Consider the following 21,210-nt stretch of genomic DNA (forward strand, 5'->3'; position numbering starts at 1 on the left):
AAATGATTTATCTGTGCCATCTGTTCTCTTCATGATGTATGTCTCGGCGTAGGGTGGGGCTATATATCCTCCACAACTGACAACAAAAAAGCTGTTTCATTGGGATATATGTCACAAGTAAAAAACTAATTTACATTAAATTATTTACCTTTCCCTGAGTGGTTTGCCATGGTTAAATAAAAAAAAGTAATCAGATTAACATTATTTTGCCTATACACTGTGTGCTCTAAGAAAGAGAAAGCTGCAGTGAATGAAAAAAACAACCTGCGGTCTCCCTGTTATGATCGGGGTCGGGTGTATAGCATGCTTTTTCTCGAGGAATGGGATGTAACAGGAAAAGGGAGACTGTGAGAGAGACAAGTTTCCTGAATTATTAATAAGCAGTGACGTACTGCTTAACAAACGTTGAACATTGAGATGCCACATCTCAGGTTCCCATGTCTCCCAGGTTACATACAGCACACACTGTCTCACTATACACACTAAACTGGGTATTAGACTACTTGTGATAAAACGTCTCTGACATCTAATTGCTTCAGATGTTAAAATCACTGAAAAAAAAAAAAAAAAAAAAAAGCGCTTTACTTTTTAACTGGTTTAACATTTAGACAGATATTAGATATTAGGTAAATCACTGTAACACAGTACTGTATACAGTATGTATCACCACCACAGAACATTTTACATTCACATAAAATTAAATTAAATAAAAAGAAATATTGATGAATAAATTACGGAAGAGGATTAGGGCCAAGCAATAATAAAAAATTAAAACCATCTCGAGATTAAAGTTGTTAAATTTTGAGAAAAACTTGTTAAATTTCGAGAAAAAAGTCAAAATAAAATGTTGAGAATAAACTCATTAAATTACGAGAAAAAACTTGTTAAATTTCGAGAAAAAAGTCGAGATAAAATGTTGAGAATAAACTCGTTAAATTACAAGAAAAAACTCACTAAATTTCGAGAAAAAAGTCGAGATAAAATGTTGAGAATAAAGTCATTAAATAACGAGAAAAAAGTCGTTAAATTACGAGAATAAACTCGTTAAATTATGAGAAAAATGTCGTTAAATTTCGAGAAAAAAGTTGAGATAAAATGTTGAGAATAAAGTCATTAAATTATGAGAATAAAGTCATTAAATTACGAGAAAAAAGTCATTAAATTATGAGAACAAATTCGTAATTTAACAAATTTGTTCTCGTAGTTTAACGACTTTTTTCTCATAATTTAATGACTTTATTCTCAACATTTTATCTCGACTTTTTTCTCGAAATTTAACGACATTTTTCTCATAATTTAATGAATTTGTTCTCGTAATTTAGGACTTTTTTCTTGTAATTTAATGACTTTATTCTCAACATTTTATCTCGACTTTTTTCTCGAAATTTAACGAGTTTTTTTCTCGTAATTTAATGACTTTATTCTCAACATTTTATCTCAACTTTTTCTCGAAATTTAAAGATTTTTTTCTCAAAATTTAACAACTTTAATCTCGAGATGGTTTTATTTTTTTTATTATTGCTTGGCCCTAATCCTCTTCCGTAATAAATACATATTTGAATATTTAAAATAAATTACACATCAATTTGTAATTAAATGTTCAACATTTGAGAATAATTAAAACAAATTATTAAAAAAATTAATGCATATGATAAAACCAAATAAGTAAGAAAAGAAAGGGAAAAAAAGAAATGCAGAATAAATATTCTGTATACTTGGAAGGAATATTTTAATACTAGATTTAATGACATACTAAAGATGTGTCAATTTCATAAGAAATTATGTGACCAATACAAACTACCAACATATTTTACTTCTTAGACGTTAATGGGGTAGTTAATGCTAAAATGTATAGAACAGATGTTTGTCTAAATTAGAATTACAGAGGGCCTTCACCCAGAGCAACCACCACCGGCACCGTGGTATTTTCTATTAAGGAAAAGGAACTGTGCCTCAGTAGAATTGTACACTGACTTGTCCAAATTCGGACCTTATCTACAAACATGCATGTTTCCAGTCCATTTGACAGTGCTGATGCTTGAGAACAACTACCATTACTGGACATTGAAAAATAAAACACAGCACAAACAAAGCCACAGTGCCACCATGCTGAAGTTTGCTACTCTGAATAAATATGCTGTCAAGGGCTTTTAGACAGCATTGAACACTCCATTGGAGTATCGTGAATGAAGCTCTCAATGATTCAATGACATTACTGCTGAGTAAATGAGCATCTCAGGTGAGAGCAGAGCAAAGCATTCAGAGCCTTTTGAGTGCTCTGTGTGTCTCACTAGCCTGGTTTGGCTTATTATAAGTATTTAAATATAAAGCACACAAATAAGAGCAAAGACGAATAGTTGCACATTACATTGAAAGGGTATATAGCAACCTCACTCAAGTAGAGTGGATCACCACTTGGTCAAATGACTTAGCAAGAACATGCTTCATAGATGGAAAAAAGAAACCTTTCCCAGGAGAAAAGCCACTTGAGCACTTAAATATAATGGCTTGGCTCTAACCAAAGTGCCAGGGAGCCGATTCCAAAATCCAACAATAGAAACCATTAGGTAAGCTAATTAAAAACAGAACATTTAGCAGACACAAAGTGTTTTAGATAGTTTTTGTTACCTATCTTGGAGTGTAAGGGAAGTTAGAACAGCAAGTACATTTAAAAGAAAAAAAGGTCTTGTTTTTATATCTCTAACCCAGGCTCATTGGAAAAAAAGTGCGTGTGGCGACATTTCAGCAAAATTATGCTTCCTGCATGTTTCGCGACACTTTCAAAGTGAAACACATTGTGGCAGTTTGATAATAAAATGCATGGTGAGTACTGCTAAAAGGTTAATGCTTAATCGCATTTGATAATAACTTAACACCTACACTAAATCAAACCGATAGTGTTAACTAAAAGCAAAAGTGAGATAAAATCAAATCTACTGAATGCCATTTAACTTGCTTCTACAAGTCTTGGAGCTTTTGAATCATGATTCCTTTTTCATGGGACTTGTAACTGACCACATCGCAAGTGCATTGTTGTACCAGGTGAGCTACTGAGCAAGTTTACTAAGTCAGAAAAGCCATACAAATGGATTATGTGATGCAAACATCAAACTGTATTAGTTTACAAATCATGCACTAAGCGTTTAGAGGGCTTAACATTGGCTACGTTCATACTGCATTTTTTTTTTTTTATAGCTGTTCACATTGTTGTTTTAAATGTGGCCAATATCAGAATCCAGTGTGAACCAATCATGGTCCTGGACTGAACCACATGCGCAAAAGAATGATAATAAAAAAAGACATCACGCAACACGCTGTCATACGGAAGTAAATACGGATATTATTATTTTTAGTTATTATTTATAGTGTGAATTTATGTGCAGGTAATATAAAAAACAGATGAGGCTGTGAAAAAAAGCAGCTTTTAAACATTTATGATACGAGCCCTCATGTTTTGCTTGTATATAGCTATCACTGTAATACTTATGAGTTCTGACACATCACTGTCCTTCCACTGACTACCTTTCGCAACTGTCTTGATAACTTTGGGTATGTAAAACCTTTGAAGTGACTCCCATGAGCGCAGAATTGTGATGAAAAGTGACGTAAAAGTGGCATGTAATCCGATTTGACTGTTCAGACTGAGGTCGCATTGTAAAACATCTGACCTATATCGGAATTAGGACCACATATGGAAGTGGTCCAAATCGGAATTGATAAGATCATATTATATGTGGTTTGTGCTGTTCACACTGTCATGAGAAAAACAGATCTGAGTCACATAAGAGCAAAAAAATCGGATTTGGGCCACATTTACCTGCAGTCGGAACATAGCCATATTGTGCAAGGAACTGCATGAAAACAAATCTTTATTAGTTGATCATATGCCCTTCATAATTGCTGTGAAAATGAAAAAAATTTATTGGCGTTTCACTTCCTATAGATTAGAGTTCATTTCAGCTGGAAACTGCAGTGAACTGTATGTATAGGTACGTTTTAAACGTTTTGCAAAAAATGTAGGTAGAGTCGTGTATTTCCAACGAGCCTAAAGGTTGAATTTTGGTCATCAATTCAATGGAGGGAGGAGGGAGAGTCATTCTGTGGCACATCCAAGAATAACTTCAGAAATTAAATGTTTTCATACTTTGTTTGTTAGATATGGCAAGTGCATAAAATCACACACAAACAGTTTCCTCCAAAGAACAATTCTTGGATGATTATAAGGCTTCAATTAAGGAATAAGGAAAATAAGGAAAGAGAAATGGATATACACCCTTGAGATCTTACATCTAGACAGGGAAATCACTCAGCAAAGGGGCTATTTCTCCCCTTTCCGACTGCGGTGTTTGCAGGAAACAGATTAATCGTGGTTTCCCTTAGACCAACAAAGAGTTCAGACCTTACTTCTAATCTTAGAGTTTCAATGTCTTTAAAAAAAAAAAAAAAAAAAGGGTGGCAAATACACATTCATATTAAATAGAAATCATTCAACGAAATACAAAGTACATAAGCTGCACAAATGATCCTCAAGCAATAAGTGGTCATGTGTGGTTTCAAATCCCCTCCTACTGAAACACACACCCTATTCTCTTTTGGTTATTCTAATTAAATCAAGCAGCTCCTCTCCCCCCATGTGTTGCCTCTGATCAGTTTCCAAGTGTTGATGGACAACAGTATGAACAGATTCCCCCTCACTGGGTATGTCTTTCTTTTACTGCCTTATAACGTGTCTCACGCTGAGGCAGCACATGTGCCCAGCGCTGCTGACATCAGCTATGATCTGATGCAGGAAAAGAGGTTCCAGAACAGTCATGGTCACATTTGTACTTTATTTGGTACTGATAAAAAAAAAAAAAAAATGTATGAAGATATTGAAAATAGACCTGGATCATTTTTAAGTATATTTCAACCAAACCTGTGATTTGTAAAAGACAGGAATCACAGATATCAGATCACTTAGCCTACTTATTATGGCAAAATATGTACTAAGATTTTGTGAGATTACTAAGAAATTGTGTCTGTAATGTTGCTCATTAAATCTGCTTCTCAAACAAATGCCAAACAAATGTAAGAATAACCAAGCACATAACTGCAAGAGCAGCGATTATGAAATTCTAATGCTTTGCTATTAAAGACAGACGTCCAGTGACCATCGCCGAGCTGATTTGAAATTATAAGCGCTGTGCATCACTGTTTGTTCAAAATCCCACCCAGTTGAGAGCTTGCGTCCAATCACGACTGACAGTCAATCAGTCATGCTTGTGTTCGTGCTGTAGAAGCTACTGAGCCTATTAGCTTTACCAAAGTAAAGCTTTATTTCTACGCTTTACTAAAGTTTGTATACAGCGCGCAAGTCTTATTCTCCATTTTTAGTGTATCTCTGTGGCAGAATTACCGCGCCACATACTGATCTGGCATGTATACTACATCGTTTTGAGTTGGTTTCAGTGGTTTTGTGTGTACGCAGATATTTCTTGAGATGAGGGGAAAAAAGATTGGATAGGGAAAGCTCTGGCCTTGTGTGGATGTGGCCTTAGATAGCCTAATTTTTTTTTCCGCTAAAGCAGGATTTAGGCCCTGTTTACACTAGTGCGTTTCGTTTTACAATGGCGTTTTAAAATGAAATGATCCTCGTCTGCACTGGCATTTCCACAGCATTTCAGAAACGATCTCCGTCTACACTACATGACCGAAAACGCACGTCACATGACCGTTCATGCACACTGGGCATGCGCGTACAAGTGTAAACAGTTGCCTCTTGTGCATGTAGGCAGCTGCAGTATTAAAATAAATGCAGATTTTAACTGCACAACGGCCGCTAAAAATGACAAAGCCAGCAAATATTGCAGTTCAGTCTCCATGTTATTGTTTACACGACTGTCAAGGATACGCAAAGTTTACACTGAAACGCAACCCCGGCGTTTTCAAACTAAAACGGGGTCTGTAGCGTTTTCAAAAGTCGAGGTTCGAAAATGCCGGCATAGTGTAGACGAGAGGCATAACCGTAGCAAAAGTTATTCGTTTTAAAACGAAAACGCACTAGTGAAACTGGGCTTTACTGTTGCAACGCATATACTAGCGCTTGGTTAACGAATCAGTTCAGTGAATGATTCATGTACTCACTCATAATATTAGAAAGAAAAAAAAAAACGCTTGCTGCCACCTACAGGCATACCGATATAATCTCCAGAAAGGTCACTGAAAAATCCCCACCACTTATACATGCAAAGAGTTATGAAACGGAATACAGAACTGGGACTTTTCGCTGTTTGTATCACTATATTATGTGTGATGATGAAAAGTCCCAGTTCTGTATTCTCTTTCATCACTCTTTAAGCACTGCATAAATGGAGGGATTTAAAGCAGTGCAGTCTTGAAGCAATCACCACAGAACTCAACAGTGAGGTCCCATAGCAAAACTGGCAAGTTCTTACACATATACACATCTGCAGTCACATAGCATGTACTTCCCAGTACTTGTGGAGTGCACACAACCCCTCAGTGCTACTTCTGTCAGTTCCACCACTATTACAGCCTTTCACACATGAGTGAGCGAACTGCTCTCTTCTCTTTTAACTTGACGCTCATGATACTTAATTACAGCCTGTGTAGTTTGAATGAGGGACCTAAATAATAGGCATGCTCTGATGCCGTGAGGTGCGTGCAGTTACGTTGCATGCAGGCACATACTATAGCTACGCGTCCGGTAGCCGCAGTCGACGATGAAAGAGAGCAAAAAAAACTGGTAATCCTACAAAAACTCAAACATATGTCTCTTGTTAAAAAATAGGAGTCTGTTTTCGGAGAATGCACGCCTCGCCGCTCAAGAAGAAACCGATCTCCGCTTGTTCATTTACTGAGAACGGTTCGGTTTACGTGCGAGGAATAGATAGTGGCTCAGTGTAGGATCCAGGACCGTATACTTGGTTGAGTGAAGGTAGGAACGATTTTGTGCCCACAGTATACAATCAGAAAACATCTTTTAACGTGGACGTTAGTTTAAACACCCGCGGACAGAGTGTGAATTATGAAGTGACTTTCAGAGTCAACTATTTTTAAGTTGCCTAATTGCTTTTGGAGCTCAATCTTTTGAAGTTTGACTCACGCAAATTCAAAACTTAACAATTGTTTATTTTAGGCTATAGCCTGCGATATGTTAAAGTGATTAATTACAGCAGGCCTAATTGTTTTGCAGCAACAAAAAACGCCTACTGTATTTAGGCTATCAACACTTTTGTTGATGTAATTTTTGCTAAAGGAAACGCGATTTCTGTTGTTTGAAAAGCCACTGACACCTTCCTTGTGGAGTAGACTATGTAAAAATATAGCCTTCATGTCCAACTGTCGAATATATTTTAACAGGTACAGTAAGACCCCACAGCCACTAGCATAACCATCACCCCCTATTGCACCCTGCCTGCGGGAATACACCTGAACAGAACATGAATTCTCACTCGTTAATTAACTAAACAATAAGTAGGTCTAGATCATTTTACTGATTTGGTTTAGCTTCTTAAATTGTTCCTAGAGGCAATATCTTATGAGTTACGTGTCGGTCCATTTAGGAAACATTAATTTTCCTGCTTAACTCATCCAAGCTGAATGCTTTAACCAGCTGACATGAAATAGGCGGACGAATACAGTCACTTCTTCGGGTAAAAGAGAATGAATGAAGCCACACTCTTGCAAACACAAAGAAGCGATTGGTTTTGCTCACACAGATATGTAAATGAGTGAAATGATCAATAAAAATGTGGCTAAATCGTGCAGCACCCCAACGTTTTCTCTTGAGCAAATGCTTGAGGTGTCAGAATTAGTGTTAAGAAGACTGTCTTGAGTCATAGTGAAAGATAGGATAACGACAATGATTCTTACATTCATCTGAACGAGCTCTGCCGCTGTCTGAGAGCATCCGTTGTCTCACTCAAATCCAATTTGTATGCAGATGTATCCAGCCCGTTTTCAGCCGCAAACAGATCGTTTTTAAGATAAATACATAAGCATTAAATCCATGGGAAGGAGATTAAATTCTCAAGCAGATACTCCTTGCTTTCACCGGCAAATAATAGCCTAGCCTCTCAGGTGTGAGCGGGTCCGCATTCACTATTCCATTCACCAAACGGGATCAGAATATCATACGATCGCCTCTGTGTCTTAATAGTAACGCGCACCTCCGTATAACGGTCACCTCAGCATCCAATGCTGCATGGACTGGACGCTCTGTGGATACACCGCACCTCCGCGAGTGAAATCCGACACCCACATCAGGCCCGGCCTCTCCTAATTTGGGTTGCTAATATATTCGACACGTGGGGAGCGGTACAAAAGGGGGAGCACTGGAAAAAAGAGGAGGACTGTAAGGAAAAGACTAGACTAGTTCCTGTAGACTGTAGTGCCACCATGCTCTACCTTGGAGAAGTGGTTTCAAGACAAAGAACCAGATTCAAGAGCTTCTTCCAATGTAGTTTCATGGTGCACATATGTAACTTATGTTTTTGCATATAGGCTGTATTTGTAATTTGTAATATAAATGATACTATATGAATATTAAATATTATAAATTGTATAGGCTTTAAAATACTTAAAATGTATCATTTATACAACTTAAAATAATTATAGTTATATATAGCTATAAATAATTATATTTTTTAATTATATATATATATTATATGACAGTTCTTTCTGGTTCTTGAATCTGTGATATTCTAGTGATAACAGCACTCCTACCTTTTCACCATTTGTATCACTTCGCTGGTAGCGTCTGTCATGGCAGCCAACAAAATCCATCATAATTTTTACAAATACTACACTTGTACCACAAACTGTAGTTTTAAGAGTTTTTTCTGCAATAATGTAGTTGTTTAGACCCGAAATATGTGGCTCATATTTACACTTTGTTTAGACGTTTTCGGAGATGTGAGCTCCAGGTCGTCAGCGGCCGTTCAGTGCTCGTGTACCCGCCGAGACCAGCTTCATCTCGGCCAGTGATACACCATATACAGCCATATCGCAAGACTACTCGTGTGATATTGCTCATATATATATATATACACATACCAGGTTTATTACCTGCATTCAGATTTAGCATTTTTGTTCAGGTAAGTCCTATGTTCATAATAAAAAATCGGTTTAAATGTCCGATGTATTATTCTGTCCTTTTAACAGTTAAGGGGTCTTCCCGTGACTGACAGCGCTAATCAAAGCATTTGTCAGTTGCGTCTTGTTCCGTGTTCACAACAATTCAGTCTTTTCAATGTAAAAGTCTTTGCTACTGACTGACACACTCATAAAGACAGTCTTTGCCGCCACTAATGGCATAATAATGTAACTTCTGTTGCTGTTCACGGTCGGGGACTATTTTTTCCGGCGGAAGGAAGGCTTTAGTGAAAGTTTACTTCATGAAAGTTGCATTGATACATATTTTTGGCTTTAATATTTGTATTGTGTGGTAACCGTTTTATAAAAGCAATTATAATACTTGAGGCTAGTGCTGTATCGTGAATAAGTCACGGCTGAAGGGGTTGCAGGCACTCCGCTTCGCGGCACTCCTAACAACTCCCTTCAGCCGTGACTTTTCACGACACAGCCTCTCGTACCATATATACAGGGAGTGCAGAATTATTAGGCAAGTTGATTTTTGATCAATTTTTTTCCCAAGCACATTTTACCAATTCCAATCCACATCAATCTTAATAACTACTATTAATATTGTTTTTAATCATTTATAAGTGATATATAATTGTTCATGAAGGCTGGAAATGAAAAATGCCTTATATTCAGGTGTGCAGAATTATTAGGCAAGTTTTCTTTTACAGGCAAAATGAGCCAAAAAAGAGATTTAACTCAGACTGAAAAGTCAAAAATTATTAAATACTCATGAGAAGGACGCAATACTAATGCAATACTAGAAATTGCAAAGTTAAAGCATGACCAAGGGACAGCAAAATGCTCATTGGGTCAGCGGGGTCAGACAAAAACAGGTGGAAAAGAAAAGACACATGTTAACTGCAAAATAATTAAGAATTAAGGTGAAGAATTAAGTGTGAAACCATCAGGAACCCTTTAGTCTCCAGCGCCACCATTTTCCAGAGCTGCAACCTACCTGGAGTCTCCAGAAGTGCAAGGTGTTAGGATCTCAGAGACTTAGGTTAGCTAAAGAATCCTAAAAAATGACCTGCACTTGATAAGAATCACAAGCTGAAGTGTTATAAAATACATGAAGACTGGGTTTTAATAGGGCTTATAGACAGACAGCTTGAGAATGACTCCTGATGGACCAGCACCACATCCTCTTGTACCACTGTTTGAAGAATTTATCCAGAATCTGGCAGTAAGGTGTTTGAGTTCACTTTTAGTCCATCTCTTATCCTGAAATGTCTGTCTTGCAGAGATGGACTAAAAATGATCTTCCAAAACTTACTGCCAGATTCTGGAAGATAAATTCTTCAAACAGTGGTACAAGAGGATGTGGTGCTGGTCCTTCAGGAGTCACTCTCAAGCTGTCGGTTATAAGGCCTATAAAAACCCAGTCTTCATGTATTTTATAACACTTCAGCTTGTGATTCTTATCAAGTGCGGGTCATTTTTTAGGATTCTTTAGCTAACCTAAGTCTCTGAGATCCTGAGACCTTGCACTTCTGGAGACTCCAGGTAGGTTGCAGTTCTGGAAAATGGTGGCGCTGGAGACTAAAGGGTTCCTGATGGTTTCACACATAATTCTTAATTATTTTGCAGTAACGTGTCTTTTCTTTTCCACCTGTTTTTGCTGACCCCGCTGACCCAATGAGCATTTTCGTCCCTTGGTCATGCTTTAACTTTGCAATTTCTAGTATTGCATTAGTATTGCGTCCTTCTCAACTCTGAGTTAAATCCTTCAGCCGTGACTAATTTCACTGAATATAAGGACACAGCCTCTCGTACCATATATATATGTATATATAAATATATATGTATATATAAATATATATGTATATATGTATATATATATACATTAAATGCACATATACAGCCATACCGCAAGGTTACTTGTGTGATATTGCTCATATAAAAAAAAAAAAAAAAAAAAAAAAATATATATATATATATATATATATATATATATATATATATATATATATATATATATATTTTTTTTTTTTTTTTTTTTTTTTTATATGAGCAATATCACACAAGTAACCTTGCGGTATGGCTGTATATGTGCATTTAATGTATAATAATGGGCATTTTAATAATATTACTGAAGATGCTAAATTATAAACAGTATAATATGAATTAAGAGGAACATATTGGAGGTTTGGGGCTTTGGGCATACAAAAAAAAAGGTTGGGAATGTGAAAGCCTAGAATTCATTGATAGTAGTTGTAGAGATTTTTAATGATTTTGAATAAATTAGCATTGAATATTATTTAATGTCTGTGAGTGGACATCAAAAAATGTCTACTAGTCCTTGCTGGGCATTATTTGTAGTATAGGGAGCGTGGGCGTACACCCCACAGACTGATGGAGTCTAAGTGCACAGCAGCACCAGGAGAACGGTCTGACAGCAAGGTCATTTATCAACCTGGGTTTCAGGTCAACCCCCCTCCAACTGCACCCAAGCGTTAAGTAGAGAGATGGGTTGCTGCCTGAATACAAACCTGCAAAAGAGAACAGTCTTTCCGTGTTAAACAACTCAAACCTTTGAATGTAAAAGGTACAATTTGTGTTAGTCTTACTGTAAATATCACATTCGTTGTTCTCCATTTTCTCCAGAATTATATTCTGAATATTGGGCATAAATATTTAGGTCCTTTATAAACCATGAGGTGGAATCAGCATTCAATCATCTTATATGTAAATTTCTTTGCAGTGCCATTCTGTTGTAAAAAGACCACAGAACTCATGATACACGCTCCTAAGTGTTAGCAGATGGTGACGTTGCGTTTCTCGTGTGCGAGCGTTTGGGGAGAGGCTCCCCACAAGGTTTAGGCTTCTGTTCATAACCTTCACATATCAGCCTCACTATTTCTCTGATTTTATGTCTAGATGCTATCCAATTTAGCTAATAGAGAGGCTCATGCAAATTCCCAGCCATACTAAAACACAAACTTAATTTAAATGTAATCTCGCAGAGTTAAACCTACGCATGTGGAGCTGTATTGTATATTGTTATACTGTTTGAAGTTTTTCCATTGCTGATTTACAACCAGTGCTGTTGTTATCTTTTGGAGAAAAGGGACACGAGTACCTGAAACTTTGTGAAAGTCTTCTGCTCAAGCCATCTTAATCTTTGAGCTTAATGTCCTAGCTATGGTGAGTCCAATCACTGTGAGGTCATTTTGTCATGGCTCATTTAGAGTTAATAAGGGTTTCTGTCTAAGGTGCCAGCACCATTCACACAAGGCTGAGTTTGGCTGTCCTAACAGACTTTTCACTGGCTTGGACAGAGCCATTTCTGATGTGTGTCATACTTGAAATTGTGGACATTTATACATTTTACATAGGAAAACATTTTAGTAACTATGTTTTTATGGAAATATTTATTCAAACTCTGAATAATTTCCTTATTCTTTCAATCAACATTACATCTCCAGCCAAAAGTCTGCTGCAGTTCTAGTTCACACTTTCTTCCCTAAAACATAAAGGATGAGGTCACCCTCCATAATGTGAGGAGAGGAAATGATGTCTTTTTTCACAATGTCATAGCTGCCTTTACAGTTATTCTCTACAGTGTTCAGATTTTGGACTATAAAGACAATGAGAGCCCATTAAAGGGTTAGTTCACCCAAAATTGAAAATTCTGTCATTTATCACCCGCATGTCGTTCCAAACCCATAAGATTAAAAGCCTAAATTAAATCTGTTCATCATATACAGTAAAGCGAATGGAGTCTCTTCAGAAGATTTGGACTAAACCACTGAATTCATATGAATTAGTTTTACGATCTTTTTATGAACTTTTTGAAGCGTCAAAGTAGTAGTTGCTTAGCTGTCAATGGAGGGACAAAAAGCTCTCAGATTTCATTGAAGAGATTCATTTGTGTTCCAAAGATGAACGAAAGTCTTACAGGTTTGAAATGACATGAGGGTGAGTAATTAATGACAGAATTTTCATTTTTGGGTGAACTAACCTTTTAAGTTATGGTGCGTTCAAGTCATGTCAGAAAGATTGTATTTACGAGTTGAACTCACATGATCAAGGCCGTAATTGTAAACGTGGGAAACTCTGAACATTTGCTGCGTTGACACCACCTCGTATTTACCGGAATCTTGAGATGACAACACATGACAATATATACGGAGCTGTTCACGTCCTCGGACTGGGAATTATGCGTTTCTATGGCACCACTATCAACACCTAATAAATTAATCTACAGTGGTCAGGTGGTACAGCGGCCACGTGGTAGACGTGGGAGCTTTCAAAAAAACTCCCATCCTACAAGCTGTAATTACGAGCTCTACGAGGACGTGAACACTTTTTACAAGCTAGAATCTCGTAATTACAGGAATTACGAGGTGGCATGAACACTTTCTTTAAGCCAGTGAAAATGATTGAAAATGCTGTATTATGCAAGCCAGGCCAGTAGGTGGCGATGTTACTTGTAATACTGCGCACCTATAGACTGAACACAAAATAGACATGCACATGAAGTCACCAGTTACACAAATTTGCATTTTTCTAGTTTGCATGGCATGGAACAGTGTCTTTTTCAAAAACGTGCACTTTGAAACCCTTTCAACTTTCAAAAGTGTAAATGAATGGCCAAAACACATAAAAGCTTTTGATTTTTAGTTGAAAACTGTGTAGTGAAAGCGGCCCCTAAGTTACATGTACAAAACACCATAGTGTTGCACAATATATAACAATTCAATTTACAGAAACTTCATAAATTGAATAAAAACCTAATGCACATTCTATATTCATCATTTTGTAGAAGCACAGTACAAGTAGAGAAACAGTACATCGCTTTCTTGCTCTTACCAAAGTGATTTGAATGCACCTGAAATTGTAATTACGACATCCCAACTCATGAATACAAACTTCCCAGGAGGAATTTAATGCACCATTAAGTCAGAGTAGGCTATATAAGTTTATTTTTGTCAGGCAAAATATAGCAAACTCAAGGCTTTTACTGTAGCCACACCACACATGAAATAATTTACTTCTCATAATCTATTAATGGATTTAATATGCACATTTAGAGTGTTTCAGAAACCTTGGAATTTCACCAGTTTCAGAGTTTTTGACAAGTTCAATAAATTCAGCCTTTGACAGTTGTTTTTCTTCAAACCCTGAAAGATTTATTTCAACACAACATCTTGAAAAATTCATATGTCAAGCAGGAAATCAGGAAAACATTTGTGTCTTATCTGTCAACTCGAATAGGTTTTGCTAATAAAATCATTTCAAAGTGAAAAACGTCTGATTTTCGATAACGGCTTTCCAGCCTTTGTGCAAATTGTTGTGATTATGTGTGTGTGTGTGTGTGTGTAAATGTGCACATAAAAAGAATCAAAATCAAGCAATGAGCTCTTTGTTGGCGTTTTTCCTCTCTTATTGCTTATAATTTTAGAGAGATGATGTAATTAAGGCTGGGCTGTGTGTTTAATGAGAAGATCTTCAAGGTCTCAAGTGGTGCGAAGGAGACTGATATAATAGAGAATAAGGAAAGCATAAGGAGTTTATGAACCAGGTAAAGTAGCATCTTCAGAATCCAGTAATGTAGCAGTTAAATGTTATTCAATAGGCTCTTTATAGATGTGTAAAGAGTCGATCAGATTCATTCGGATTGAAAAAAAAATGTAGGGATATTTGTTCCATTGTGCAGATACTGACATATTTTATTAAGCAGCAGCTTTTAAATCACAGATCTCTTGAAAAGAAGCTTATGGGTGATTCTGTCAGTCCAAAATACACTACACTGCGGATATTTGTTCATTGACTTTGGATTTCATTTGTATCCGTTTCTCACTCCTGTGCAGAAATATTGATGGATATGTAGTTAACCGCTATATATGGTTGTGAGTATGCACTCATATTTTATGGTATTTTTGGTTTGAGGGTTGAATGATGTGAGATTTTTCACATGTGGCTAAAGTTTAACTTCAGAAACATTGGTTTTATTATGAAGTATTATAAAATTTCTAAATTATGTATATCTTTCTCTGACTCTCTCCCTCTCTCTGTATATATATATACAATTAAAAAAAAATTTTTTTTAATATATTTTAAAATGACATTTATTCCTGTGATGGCAAAGCTGAAGTCTTCAGTGTCCTTACGAAATCATTCTAATAAGCTGATTTTGTGCTTAAGAAACATTTCTTATTATTATCAATGTTGAAAAAACTTTCATACATTTTTAGGATTCTTTGATGAATAGAAAGTAACAAAAAAACTGGTAACACTTTACAATAAGGTTCTTTAGTTAAAGGGTTAGTTCACCCAGAAATGAAAATAATGTAATTTATCATGTCGTTCCACACCCGTAAGGCCTTCGTTCATCTTCGGAACACAAATTAAGATATTTTTGATTAAATCCGATGGCTCAGTGAGGCCTGCATTCAAAGCAATGATTTCCTCTCTCAAAATCCATAAAGGTACTAAAAACATATTTAAAACAGTTGCGAGTTTAGTCGTTCTGCCTTAATATTATAAAGTGAGAATACTTTTTTGTGCGCCAAAAAAACCCCAAAATAACGATTTTTCAACAATATAATGATGGGCCGATTTTAAAATACTGCTTCGGAGCTTTGCGAATTGAATCAGTGACTCGGATCTCCTATCGAACGGCTAAACTGCTGAAATCACGTGACTTTGGCGCTCCGAGTCACTGATTCAATTCGCAAAGCTCCGAAGCAGTATTTTGAAATCGGCCCATCAAAAAACTTTATTTGAAACAGAATTTTTTGTAATAATGTTAAAATTAAGTCTTTATCTTTGCTTTATAAAATTTCTTTCAAAAACTTTTGAGTGGTAGTATACAAATATGAATCAAAATATTGAAAGACTAGTGTAACAGTTTTAGATTAGTGAAGCTTTTCATAAGCAATTCTTTGAAATCACTGTACTGCCCTGTATTGTATGTCAAAATGGCCTTTTTGAAAACAGGAAGTGCAAAATCCTGAGAACTTCCTATGAGTTATTTTATGTCCAACAGTGTGCATGGGGAGAGCAACATGGCCGCCTCTGCCAAGGCGACAAACCTCACCGTCAGCTTCCTTCCTTGTGGTGCCCTGACTGTGAAAAGCATCGTGGGAAAGAAAGAAACTCTGGACAACACTTGGCCTTTCCTTTGCATTGTGCCTAGTCACTCAACATTACACTAGAACTAGCATATTAGTGTATGTTTGTGCATGTACAGTAGTGTGTGTATGAGAAATGTGTGTTGATGACGTGGCATGATTTATCAGTGATTGTGTGTGAGCAAAAAAGTGGATGTGTGTATCACGAACACAAAGACTGTATGCAGTTTTGGCATCATACACTAAAAGTTCACCCTTCCAGTATTGTGTTGCTGTTTTCTTATCAGCATTAATCGTTTCTTATCAGTCCAAGAGTAAAACAGAACTCTGTAAGAAGCAGATCCAGACTCTACAAGGTCCTGCAAGGTCACACGCAGGGGTCATATCCACGGGCCCTTATTTCCCCCCTTTTATGAGCCTATTCTTGCCATTAAGCATATAAATGAGATTTTAGGATCCACTGAAAAAGCAATCAGCATTGCTAAAGTCATCCTCCACCTCAGCCATTCTCTCAGCTTTGGCAAGTTAAATGGCGAATTACCAAAAAAAAGGAAAGATGGGAAGGTCAAGTGCCAGAAAATACGCAAATGGATATCTCACCTGCTTCCTGTTTATTGTTATGGAGATTGTTGTGCCTCGGTGATAAAGATGTTTGTCCTTCGACCCCAGGAATGGTGGAAATGATTCTGCTACAGCTTCCGTTCATGCAGGAGGCCAAATCATTCAGCTCATCCATTTCCAACAGTAGTGCCTGGCCTTTGAACTTCAGGAAGGATGTGTGAGCCATGAAGAGGTCTCAGTGAGAGTATCTGTTTGGCCGGAAAACTTGAAAGACAGTGAAGAACATTTGTGTTGGACAGCACATGGAGGGTTTTCTCTATCCTGCACATGGACACTTGTTAGATTAAAATTCTTACCAGACTATAGTGACTTTAAAGCTGCTTTTATACCATTCCTAAAGGGTTAGTTCACACAAAAAATAAAATTCTGTCATCATTTACTCACCCCCATGTTGTTCCAGACCCATAAGACTTTAGTTCACCTTTCGGAATGAATACATTTTTAATGTAATCAGAGAGATTTCTGCCCCTCCATTGACAGTCCACGCAACTACCACTTTGACACTACAAAAAGTACATAAAGAGAAAAAAGAGTTCATAAAACTAATCCATATGAATTGAGCGGTTTTAGTCAAAATTTACTGAAGATACTGGATAGCTTTACATGATGAACATTTAATTTAGAACATTAATTTCACAAATAAATGTTCATCAAGATATCATCAGATATGGCAAATGGAAGCTCAACCATGCTTTCTTGATGTGCGAGAACCAATGAGATTCATTTGCATATGTTACGCATGGCTCTGGTTTGAGCTTCCGCAAGAACCACAGATTCATCACTCGTGCATCCAGGCATTTTTGTAGTTCACACGGAGACAATAACGGTATTGTTTTCAAAAACTTGCACTTTGCAACCCATTTTCAGGCCACAAACCGATGTTGTCATGTAAATGATGGGCCAAAACGCATACGTTTTCCAGCCTAAAAACAGAAAGCTTTAAAACAAAAAAAACTACAAAAATGCAAATTTTGAAAACGGTGACATCATGCGCATGTGTATTACGTGTTCAATAGACACGTAGTTTTTCTTTACAAAGTGACATCGCCAACTACTGGCCTGGCATGCATAATACAGCGTTTTAATAGTTTTCGCAGAACCATGTGAACGGTATCGTTTTGACAAACTTGTCGTCTGTACGCAAAAAACGCTTCCATTTCAAGTACATCGTTGTTGTGTAAACATACCCTTAGTGAATGAGTCACTGAATGATTCTGAAAAAATCTTTTTGCTAAACAGATTCAAAAGATTTGAGTCACTGAGATGAATCAAATTCCCATCCCCACAACCCGTTTTCAAATCTGTTTGTGAACATGCAAATAAGTAGCTTGCATTCACTTAATGGAACAACAACTAATTATGTAAACATGTAACGACAATGACCAATTATGAAAACCCAAATTTGAGTATTTTGTGGGAACAATGAAAAGTGCTTTAAAAAGAATCACATGCTTTTGAAAAACAACAAGGAACTTGAAATGGTGCTGGATTTCAGTCAAGAAACATTTTGAAAACGTGATAACTCACCCGGCTGCTGGACTGCAGGGTGACTTGGCTCCCAAAACAGGTCTATTAAAAGGACACGTCATCATCTATTTGTGAGATTGAGATCACTCATCTCAGCAAAGTCGTCTGATTTACAAGGAACACACAACTAATAAAATGTACCATGAATGCATTGTTTGTCAACTCTGTGCTTTTTCCTAAACTCAAAGCATTTATTTAAATTGAAATATATTTATAAATCTGGGAACTTTCTATATAAGCATGTTTATGTATTTTACACAGAAGAAAAAGGTCTAAAGCTATGACACAACCTACAGCAGAAATTTAAAACACCATGTTATGCATGGTAAGTTTACAGTAAAACAGCTGCAAGCAACCAAAAAGGAGTAAAAACAACACGTCTCTTCACAGTCTACTGTGAGATCCAGTTAAAGTGTTCAGACTCCAACAGATGTTTACTTTTGTTTCATCATTCAAGTACGCCCTTGACAGAGAAGATTTGTTAGACCGTAGAGCAGGGTGGACGGAAAAGAATGTAAATAGGCCATTCACTGTAGATACAGTAAGATCTCCTCAGTTATCTAGTCAATGGATTTTATGCCTCATTCAGAACAATCAGACTAAATATTTGGACAAATGCATTTGCTTATAAACATAGGTTCAAAAAGGCAAATTTGTTAAATCTAAGTACATTTCATAATGAAAGAATAAATAAGAAAACCACAAAATACATTTTGTATGCTTTAAAGCTCTGGTTATGCAAGTTAGCTGGTCAATGACTGAGCTTTAAAAACAGATACTAACATAAAGATATGAAAAAATGCTTAAGCTTCGACCTCAAAATATATATTTTTAATAACATCTAGAAACATTTGTTCAGTTATTTTACTCAGTTGGACAACTTGTAGCTCTGGGAAACAGAATCTCACGTCTTTCGTTTAGTGATGCCCAGCGCATCTTCTTAGAAAACCCTGGGAAAACATATAATAAGGAAGCAAAATAGCAACAAAGCTATTAACATTAGCCTGGAAATTCTCACAACAGATTCTAAATTAATTTTCCTGTCACAGTTTGTCCTTAACAGAGTGTAATACTGCAGCCAACATCTGTGACACATGCAGCCGTTAAATTCAGTTCAAATACAACCACTGGTTGGCTGTGCTTCTCTATGATTGTTAGAGGTTACGGTACATTTTGGTCCCCCTTCTTGGCACATACATGGTACAAATACAACCAGCTATTATATTTCTATAATTCTAATAATTATTATCCCCGTCGCCACATCAGTGAAGATGGAGAGTGTTTGGTGAGCTAAACTGTGGAAGAGTGTGGGTCTGTTTGTTGGCTTCTTCATGAGCAGGCGAGAGTCAAAAGTCACATTGATACACCACTGTGTTTCCCATCACTACACACAGATAGCCCAGGATGGAAAAGCAAGGTAGTGGTTTAATATTTGGGAGATCTGCTGTACCACTTAGAGGTTGGCTAGCCGTCCACATCACAGGGACCTCTGATTTGCGGCCTCTGTAATTATCATGCAATGGACTATTTTAGTGATATTCGACTATGTATTAGACCAGAAACCACGTAAGATCGGGTTTCTATGGCAAGGCTGGAAGTCCCTGGCAAAAAATAACAAACAAAGAGAGCTCGATCAAGATTAAACGTGACTGTTGGAGACCCATGGCAACGTTGAGGCTCGCAAGGGTTCGGTCAGTTCAAGCACTGCACTCTGGGAATGACTGGGGAGTAGATACTGATTGCCAGCATCCAGTAACAGAAGCACACCCTGGTTTTATATTCAGTTTTGGATGTTCATTGTCAAACTGTAAATGGTACCGGAACTATAAATTAGTTCAACATAAGTAGGTGCTTTTTAAAAACACGACTGAGAAGAAATAACTCACAAACTCATTATAAATACAATTCATATAAATTGTGTATGCTAAAATTATAGGTCTTAATGAGACTAACACATTTTACTCTTACTTAGTTGTTTAAAAATTGTTGATTTGGTCTTTGGTCATGTCTTTTCATGGTCATGTCTATAAATAAGTGCATGACACCCCTGGTCAAACCCTCAATGTCGTCAGGGTTTTAAATCAAATTTCCAAACACAGTGCCACAGAACATGACTAAATGAATACAAACACTGCCATGAGATTCTCTTGAATGTTTCTCATTGTGAGCAAAGAGCAGAAAGCTGAATTATTTAATGCGGTCAACATGCAAGATCAATCCTGCTTCACCGCTAAACACCAGATGCCTCTTGCAGTGAAAGAAAAACCAATAATGTGTATTAAAATATCATTTTTAATAATATGCACAGTTTTATCAAGTCCATAGATGGAGGATTCTAACATCTGGTGTCCGTCTGTCACTTAGTGTAAAACAGAGGTCTATTGAAAGTGATTGAGAAGCCTCACTATGAAACTGTTCAGTTTGTAGATCTAAAACCCAGAAGAAAATTAGAGTTTCCAACTCATAGAATAGCAGTTTTTAGTTAATTAATAAATTAAGGTATTTAATGCTATAACAGAAATTACACTCTTACCTAAAATGTGAGTTTTTAACCGATTTTCTGCTTTAAAGTTGGCATAAAAGGGAAGTTGCGATAGTTTTTTCTTCCCTATTCACTATATTTTCTTCTCTTAAAGAGAAACAGTCTCTCAAACGAGAAAAAAAAAGTAGGGCAGGACTTGAATTTGTCCATCAGGAATTGATTGGATGGGTGTGGTTTGCTGTTACTGTGATCTCATGTGAGTGACAGGTTGTCCCGCCCTCATGCCAGTAAACACATCATCAGAGAAGAGAAGTTGCTGCAAGAGATTACTGCAATATGCCATAAAAAACAAGAATG

General features: G+C 36.7%; 1 protein-coding gene across 1 annotated transcript in view; it reads right to left on the reverse strand.

Annotated features, from left to right (window-relative positions):
* Positions 1–8,283, reverse strand: part of LOC125260651 (protocadherin-16-like) — a 105,833-nt gene extending 97,550 nt beyond the window's left edge. Inside the window, exon 1 of the mRNA XM_048179131.1 lies at positions 7,876–8,283. The gene's annotated coding sequence lies outside the window, so the exon portion shown is untranslated. The remainder of the gene's footprint in view (positions 1–7,875) is intronic.
* Between the last annotated feature and the right edge of the window lie 12,927 nt (positions 8,284–21,210).

This window comes from Megalobrama amblycephala, linkage group LG2, assembly GCF_018812025.1.
Source record: "Megalobrama amblycephala isolate DHTTF-2021 linkage group LG2, ASM1881202v1, whole genome shotgun sequence".
NCBI classification, from domain to species: domain Eukaryota; kingdom Metazoa; phylum Chordata; class Actinopteri; order Cypriniformes; family Xenocyprididae; genus Megalobrama; species Megalobrama amblycephala.